The sequence below is a fragment of the Anser brachyrhynchus genome (genome assembly GCF_964034855.1).
Source record: "Anser brachyrhynchus genome assembly, chromosome: 3".
Taxonomy (NCBI): domain Eukaryota; kingdom Metazoa; phylum Chordata; class Aves; order Anseriformes; family Anatidae; genus Anser; species Anser brachyrhynchus.
Window position 1 is genome coordinate 120,822,498 of NC_137696.1, and position 6,160 is coordinate 120,828,657.

Consider the following 6,160-nt stretch of genomic DNA (forward strand, 5'->3'; position numbering starts at 1 on the left):
TACAAGTTTTACAGTATGTACTATAACAAGACACCGATTTTTATAATGGAGAAAGTTTCAGAGCAGTTTCCTCAGATGCATGTGTTAATTGCAGATGCTATTAATGTATCTGTTTCCATAGCAGCATTTTTTTATTTTTTATTTTTTTTAAATGAGAGAAATGTCTCTACTTGGCTCTGTTTTTCATAACTCAGTGAGAAGTCATTGCACATTTTAGAATGATTGTACTGTATTTTCAGATGGTTCTTAGCTAATATATTTAATTCACCATGTGCATTTAAAATATTTGCACATTTTAAGGAACTTCTGTTGCTCGACTTGGGTGTCTTGTAGACTTCCAGCCTCCAACATCTCTGCAGCAGCTTCATGTTTGCTGCTACCATGCTACTAACCTGTGAGAGCAAAAAACCAAAACTGCCCATTAATTAAAAAAAAATAAAACATCAGGGTTACTTCAGTACTCATTCCTTTTAAAATGCTTCTTTCTGGTGTCTGCAAGGAGTAGGATGGAATGTCAGAGTTTTTTCAGCCTTCTTATAATGATTTCTGTTCTCTACCTTTCAACTTTTTTTTTTTCTAAATAAGATGTGGTTTGAAAGGGGATGGGGCCTGGGACCATGAAACAGAGAGGAAAAAAAATACTTCTGTATTTATAGTGTAAGCAAGTGTTGCGTGTTTTCTGTACCAGGGAATCAGGCTACTGAAATCAAATTATACCTTAAACAGAACTGTTATTTAAATTAAAAGGATGCTCATCTTCTTTTAATCAGCGAGTACATGATTTAATAGCAAGTGGTTTTCATTCATCTTGAGTTGCCAAGTCTCTGTCCCCTGATCAGGCTTTGACTGAAGGTCTCTATCTTAATGGTCAAATATACCTCATCTCGGCTATTTTTGCTGCTCAGGCATTTTTTCTGACAAGTGTTACTTTCCTTGTGTTCCTCCAGTATGTATTTTGTAGACTGTAGGGTAATCGAGAGATCCCATTTGATTAGACATCCACCTTCTAAACAGTCGCCACACAGTGTTTAAGATCACCCTAACCTTTTAGCTGTTTTCTCCTGTCTATTTTTTTTCCCTTTTTATTTTTTTTTTTTGAAGTCAACTTGCAGAAAATATGGGAAACCTGTCTCATATAACAGCTGAGGATGTGGCTAGGTTAAGGCAGGAAACTGCTACCCACAATGCAATGTTACATACACTACCACTTAATAAAATTTATTTCAAACATGCTACTGACAAAACCAAAGAAAAATAATATCCTAACTATGCTAGTTAGTACACTAAATATATCTAGGGAAAAGTGAAAGTAATCTCTCTAGAGCCTTTCTTGCTTTTAGGCTACAATGCCACCAGTAGTTAAACCCGAGCAGATCTCAGCAGTTAAAAGCAGCGACCTATTTTTAGAAAATATTCACATCGCTCTGGAAATTAATGATTATATATTTTTTAATAACAGTCCAAGTTACTTTATATAGAGAGAAGTCCGATAAGCTCTCTCCCTAGGTCTTTCTGGTCGTCGAAATACCCTCTTGTGTAGTTTTACAGCTGGCAGCTTTGCTTGCTTCATCCTATGTCCACTGAATCCTACCTTTCCCGTAGCCAAGCAGCCTTTTAGCTTTCCTTCCCACTTCATCGATTTGTAGGTTGGTCTCAAAATATTTTCAGTGTCGTGTGGGAAAGTAACCGAGGAGTTCATCTTCCTAGATTATACGAAGAGTTAAGGGGTCTAGTTCTTTTATTTGGTTGCCTGCAATCTAATAATTTGTGAGAAGTACATAAATTTAGTTAATTTCTAAGGTAAATTTAATAGGCTTGAATCTTTTGTGAGCGCTTTGAGACGTCAGACAGAGATACGTATGTGGTCACTGATGGTGCTTCGCCATAAATGCCCCGAAAGTCTTGTTCTAGATGTATTTTTGTCTCCGTTTGTTTTTAAATGCACGTATATTAAGAGTGATCCTCTTACAGAACATTTTTGAAGTATTTGCCTCTATAGTTAGAGAACACTTATCAAGACCAGCTGCTGTAGTGCTGTGGATCCTATCCATGGACTCATGGTGGTCTGCTGAACAACGTTCTTCAAGTTTGACAGGTGAGACAGAGACTCTCCAGTGCCACTGCTTTTGGATGAATCTAGCTGTGGTTGGAGAAAGTGCATCTTGCCAAAATATATGGGTAAGACCACACACAGTCTTTAAAATAGTTATTGTAAGCTTATTTTTAGGCAATATATGTCTTGACAGTTCTTTTATTTGCATGCCAGTTTCACTGCTGCTTATAGATTTTTCATTTATTTTAGTAATGGCAATTGCAGATTTAGATCTATGTTTGTAAAGTTTTTGCACAACATTTACACTGGAAACATCCAGACGTGCTACTTTCAGACCTCAATCAAGATTAGAGAACAGATTTTAGAGAATATTAAAGCAGATTATTCACACTCTTCAGTTTTGGTGTCAGTGTTTTCATATTAAACCCCATATTCAGGAGCAGAGTTCAGCAATAAAGATTTGCTTCTGGTTTTAAAATTATACCAGTTTCAGTAGCTTGTGTAAGTCTGTAGCAATGTAGATTTAAGACATGAAATTAGTTCAGTAAGTAATAAAAACGAAATGTTTTTTTTTAGATTGCATAGTTATTAAATACCGAATTTAGAATCTGCATTTGATTTATGCTATAATTCCTGGACAGTATTTTTCATGTGTATTTTAATGTGTAGAATATTCTTCACATTCTAAGTGCCTGCTTCAACATTTGGCTCTGTAATGCGTATTTAAAATACTGTATGTTTAACTGACAGTGTGGAAGGGGGTTGCACCCTGTAGAATTTCTGAGTAAACAATACCCGTTCGGTAACTTTCAGAACAGATGTTTTTTAAATACCCCAAGAGAAATTAAATATAATACTGAAATGGAATATCATAAACCATTCATTGGGCAGTGATGCTTTAAAGTTAAGGATTCATAATGACATCTTTTTTGCCCCCTATTTGTGTATTTTTCAGATAATCTTGCATAATTAATGCATGGCTGTTTCTCAACAAAACATTCCTAATTTTTTTTATTACTTCGCATTGCATAGTACTATTGCTTATAGCAATGGACTGTACAGACATTTGAGGAAATAGTCACTGCCCCAAGGAGTATACAATTAAATACATGCAGCTAGCCTTTTAAGAAAAATAAAAAGACAAAGGAAAAAAAAAAAAAGATCACTGTAGAACAAATTATATTAAAAGTCAGTGATTTGAAGAATACCATGGAGAAGGGAGGGTGATTGGTTTTAATTCTATTATTAACTTGCTCCACAGATTCTAATATGAAGAATTTCTTGTGTTTGACTGACTGCTACTGTTGTTTGCTTGAAGCTGAATGTGATGCCTGGTCATTGCAGTTTCTTCTGTATAACACCATGATATTTCCTTATGTACTGTGTGCAAGTTGAAATACTTCTATTCTGTTTTATGATACTTACATAAGTTAGAGATCCTCAGATCTGTAAATGGTATTTTTCAAAGAAAAAATAGTTAAAGTAGATAGTTTAATGCTTTCTCCCATTTATCTCTCCACATCCATTTTTTAAGTATTTAATACTGGGCTCTGTTTCTTCTCCTCACTTGTCAAAAGCCTAAGCTTGCCCTTGTAATTAAAAATGCGTAGTGGGCTTTTGGTGGAAAAGAGATCTGAAGATCTTTCCTAAGAAAGTAGAAAAGAGGTTGAGAGGAAATGGAATAAGATTGGAAAGAGGACAATTAGAAAACATTTTCGTTGTTGTTTAATGAGATTCTTTTTTTAACAGTATGGCTTCCATTTTGTGTAGAAGGATATACATGTAGAAGAATATTGAAGGTGAGGAGAAATGAAGAAACTGAAACAGGATGAAGAACAAAAAGCATGCATCCCTTTTCACATTGACAGTATGCACAGGAGGGAATTGCCTGGGAGATTGGAATGTGAAGTGAAAACCAGTTTATTCTGAAAGAGCCAGTTCAGATACTGGAAGCCGCCTGGCTGTATTTGGTGTGGCATTGAGCTCATTTGGAATGAGCTGGGGTATCTCTGCTCAGCACTTAAAATGTTATGTATAGGTATGCCTGAAGAACGGTGGAACAGAACCAGACTTCAGTGATACTGGGAAGAGTATGGGAGATGTCTATATTAAATTTCTGACATGCGATGTGTTCCGTGCTGGAGAGTTGGTTGCTTCTTTGTCACATCTGCAGGAGAAAGCAGGCAGTGTTTAATACCTGGATCTTACTTTTCCACACTTTTGAGAAGTCTAAGCTTTCCCTTGTAATTAAAATTCATTGTGGTTTTTGGTGGAGAAGAGATCTGACAATCATTCATATGGAGTTGAAAAGAGGATGAGAGAGGGTATTCACTGATGTTCAGGTTAGCGTATGTCAATTCTTTTACAGATTATTTTTCCATGCTCTGCGTAACATACTGCTTGGTAACTGAGTAGTGGTGATGAAGAAAAAATATAAAAACAAATTACAACCATTCCTTCCACTTATACTTCTTTCTTCTCTGACTTTCCCTCTCCAAAAGTGAGGGAGCAGGGCTGGTTTTCAGAGAGACCCTGCAATTTGGTTGCCAGAATCCAGACCTATGACCAGATAAGTAATGCAAACTTTCATGAAATAGTCTGTGGGGATATAACAGTATGTGCATCATTTATTTTTTAATAGTTAGATATTTTATTTTTTTCAGTTGATTATTTCTTTACTGTTTATATGGATAAATAATTATTTGTTCTAAGAAGATACACCACCCTACGAGAGGGAAGTCTGTCGTGGGCACCCAAGCCAGTTAGTTCTGCTGAGTATAGCCAGCATGGTAAAAGCCAGCATGCTTTTAAGTTGACGATCAGCCTATAATTAAAGGAATCACGTGTTTCCCTTTCAGCCAAAACATAGGTTCTGACACTGCTTGGCATTGTAGAGGAGTCTGGGGGGAGAGGTCAAAAGTATTGCTAATCTGGAGTTTTTGAGGGAAATCACAGTTCTTTCTATCAGTAACATGAGGAGGCTGGAGTCTGTGCGTAGGGCTAGGTGTAAAATAAAAATAAATTAAGACTATTTAGCCTCTGGTTGATTGAGACTTGAGTGAGAAATGCGGCCTGACTGGTAGTTGTGAAGCAGGATTTTTTTTTGTGTGTGTGTGTGCTGGAGGTGGTGATGGCATAAAGGATGATAGAGGACAGCCTAGAGAATATTGGGCATTGCCTACTGATTATGGTGTGTGTGAGGACAGACCATCGCAATGAAGGGACACTTAAGTACCCAAATCACTTTTGGATCTATACGGACAATTTTATTATTAGTCATTGGGATAAATCATTGGAACACGAACATTGGAACAAGAACACTAGGCTAAAAAAAAATCTCGTTCAGAAATTTGGTAGAGTAGCCAAAAATAAACTGGGTTGTAAACTCCTGTTCTTTACTGTTTTCTAAATTCCTTTCCTGAGAACATTTTGCTTCTGGAGTGATGCTTTTTAGCCGCTGGGGGTCTGAAAAGACTTGAAACTCAAGGTTATCGCTCTGTTCAGGTTTTTGTTCAAGAATCGAACACGTATGTTTGACATACTTGCACATCAAAACTAAAGAGCATGTTATGTTCTGTGATAGCATCATGTTCTATGATTCTGTGTCAATCATCTAATATGTGCATGGAATATAGGAACTCCTTCCTGGTTCATAAGCTTGTTACATTACTAAAAATTGTATTTTAGGGTAGCAGGATCTACATTATAGATTAATTCGTATACCACCTACTTTGTAACGAAATCCATTAGATGAGGTCAGTTATAACAGATATGTTCTCTGTGACATTTGTCTCCATTGGATTTGAACTCTGTATTTCTGCTGCCAGAACAGCTCATTGTAGGCAGGTATCTTTGGGTATTTGGGGGAACCCATGGGGATGTACAGATCTGCGCTACCAGACGTTTCTTTAATAACAAGCAGTGCTCTGGGCAGTTTTGCTGCTTTGCCAAAAACCCCAGTGCTGAAGGAAGTGTGGCTTCTCAGGAGCCAGAGTTCCTTCTTACAGCACGTGCTTTAAGACTGAGGCCCTCAGAAATGACTATCCAGTCTGTATAGTATAAAATGAGCTAACCTTTATCTTTCATGTTTTGTATCTTTATTGATAG

General features: G+C 36.7%; 1 protein-coding gene and 1 long non-coding RNA gene across 4 annotated transcripts in view; both read left to right on the top strand.

Moving 5' to 3' along the window:
- Positions 1 to 6,160, top strand: part of SUPT3H (SPT3 homolog, SAGA and STAGA complex component) — a 280,720-nt gene that overhangs the window by 47,666 nt on the left and 226,894 nt on the right. The window lies entirely within an intron of this gene.
- LOC308193142 overlaps positions 1 to 6,160 on the top strand; it is a 38,505-nt gene that overhangs the window by 1,188 nt on the left and 31,157 nt on the right. The gene's annotated exons all lie outside the window — the stretch shown is intronic.